At 44.1% G+C, this 2670-nt stretch overlaps 1 pseudogene; it reads left to right on the top strand.

The window, feature by feature from the left end:
* The first annotated feature begins 931 nt into the window (after window positions 1-931).
* On the top strand, window positions 932-2345 carry LOC102128331 (interferon-induced very large GTPase 1-like; annotated as a pseudogene).
* The last annotated feature ends 325 nt before the right edge of the window (window positions 2346-2670 follow it).

The raw sequence follows: 2670 nt of genomic DNA, 5'->3' as shown, positions 1-2670 counted from the left end.
CAGAAGATAGAATATTTCTGAACAGCGAGTGTACCTGTCTGATTCTTGCTTTGGAAGCTTCCTCTCAGGGGTGTACTCCACCCTGTGAGGTGTGGGGTGTCAGACTGCCCCTAGTGGGGGATGTCTCCCAGTTAGGCTACTCAGGGGTCAGAGACCCACTTGAACAGACAGTCTGTCCCTTCTCAGATCTCAACCTCCGTGTTGGGAGATCCACTGCTCTCTTCAAAGCTGTCAGACAGAGTCGTTTGGGTCTGCAGAGGTTTCTGCTGCTTTTGCTGTTGTTTAGTTGTGCCCTGTCCCCAGAGGTGGAGTCTACAGAGACAGGCAGGTTTCCTTGAGCTGCTGTGAGCTCCACCCAGTTCGAGCTTCCCAGCGGCTTTGTTTACCTACTTAAGCCTCAGCAATGGCGGGCGCTCCTCCCCCAGCCTGCCTGCTGCCTTGCGGTTAGATCTCAGACTGCTGTGCTAGCAATGAGGGAGGCTCCGTGGGTGTGGGACCCTCCCGGCCAGGTGTGGGATACAATCTCCTGTTGTGCCCATTTGCTTAAAGCTCAGTATTGGGGTGGGAGTTACCCGATTTTCCAGGTGTTTTGTGTCTCAGTTCCCCTGGCTAGGAAAAGGGATTCTCTTCCCCCTTGCACTTCCCAGTTGAGGGATGCCTCGCCCTGCTTCAGCTCTTGCTGGTCGGGCTGCAGCAGCTGACCAGCACCGATTGTCTGGCACTCCCTAGTGAGATGAACCCAGTACCTCAGTTGAAAATGCAGAAATCACCAGTCTTCTGTGTCGCTCGCGCTGGTAGTTGGAGACTGGAGCTGTTCCTATTCGGCCATCTTGCTCCGCCCCCCAACTTAATCTTGAAACAATGTGATCAGTAGTCATATTCATGATCTCTTTTTCAATGACATTAATCGTCAGAAAAAAATTACAGGTAAATGACATTAATCATCTTTGAGAAAGAGTTCGTGAATATGACTACTGATCACATTGTTTCAAGATTTAATAAAACTATTAACAATATCTGGAAAAAACAGTGTGATTACAATCCAAAATATTTCCAGAAAATTCTAAAGACAATAGAGGAAGAAGTGAAATCTGCATCTACTCAGGAAAGATACACATTTAAAAATAAATATATTATCAGCTTATATTTGTGTTTATTCTAATGAGCAACAGAGAATTGTAAAGAAATGCACAGGGCATTCAAGAGAGCAAATGATCCTGTAAGCTATCTAGAAAGCAAGAAAAATGATTTCTTCATGAGGTTTAAGATTTCCTGTCAAGAAGAAGCCACCAGCAAAACACTTATGATTTTGTGTGGCACAAGCTTATTCTTGCTGTCTCTAGCATCATATGGGGAAAAAATAACCATTAAAATTGTGGGGGCATGTGAGCTACGTGCCCTGCATTCAGTGGAAACAGGACTAACCTGGAGAAACACATTCTCATCTCTCTGGGAGAAGAAGAAAACTTTGATCATTATTGGCAATACTTTCATAATAAGAATAGCTTTTTAAGGAATTACATCAAAATCAATAGAAAGAGATACAGTTTAGACAATGCAGGAAAAAAAAGAAGATTTTTTTGAGAAAAGTTTAGCTGACATTAATAATAGCATCCTCTCTGCCCTTCATGAATTCACATCAGTAGGTAAAGATAAAAGCAGCACTGGATGGTTGGATTTGTTCTGTGATCACCTGGGGAACAACTTGATCTTTTCACAGAGAGACTTGACAAGGATTAAACACCAGGAGATAAAAGATACTGAGTTTCTCAGAGAAGACATGAGTGCAGCTTTGGATCTCACAATGAAGAGAATAGAGCAGCATTATTCAAGTATGCGTATGAAAGTAATGGTTTCTAAAATTGAGAAAATGCTCTCTGAACATCTCTGTGGCTGCTGGAAACAGTGTCCCTGCTGTGGAGCAATTTGTACAAACACAATTCCTACACACGGAGACCATGGTGTTCCCTTCCCCTGACCTCAGGCTGTCTATGGAGAGGAGTGGTGTAAAACAGGCCATTCTGTCATTGATTGCTTTACTAGTTTTGTAGCAAGTGATTGTTCATTGGTTTTGAGCAATGGTGGAAAAATCCCATATAAGAAGTATCAAAAGGCAGGAGGGGATTATGCCACTTGGAGCATCACTCCCGATTCTTCCACCCAGCCATCTTGGGAATGGCTTTTCTCACTTCAGATCAAAGCTAGAATATAAATATCAGAAAAAAATGATAGGTAAAGGTAAAATCCCCAACTCATGGGCCAAAATCCAAAAGAAGGACATGCTTGAAGATTTGAAGAAAACAGTGATACTCAATGACCACAAAACAGCCCTAGTGTCTGAATAAAAGAGTCAGTGTAGGACGGGCATGGTGACTCACGCCTGTAATCCCAGCACTCTGGGAGACTGAGGCAGGCGGATCACGAGGTCAGGAGATCGAGACCATCCTGGCTAACATGGTGAAACCCCATCTCTACTAAAAATACAAAAAAATTAGCCAGGCATGGTGGTGGGTGCCTGTATTCCCAACTACTCGGGAGGCTGAGACAGAAGAATGGCATGAACCTGGGAGGTGGAGCTTGCAGTGAGCCGAGATTGTGCCACTCAACAAGTCTCTAGGAAGAATTGGTCAAAGCCATTCAACAAGTCTCTAGGAAGTCCCAAACTTTCCC

This window comes from Macaca fascicularis, chromosome 14 (genome assembly GCF_037993035.2).
Source record: "Macaca fascicularis isolate 582-1 chromosome 14, T2T-MFA8v1.1".
Classification (NCBI taxonomy): domain Eukaryota; kingdom Metazoa; phylum Chordata; class Mammalia; order Primates; family Cercopithecidae; genus Macaca; species Macaca fascicularis.
Note: the sequence above shows the minus strand (reverse complement) of the source record. Positions and strands in the feature narration are given on the sequence as shown.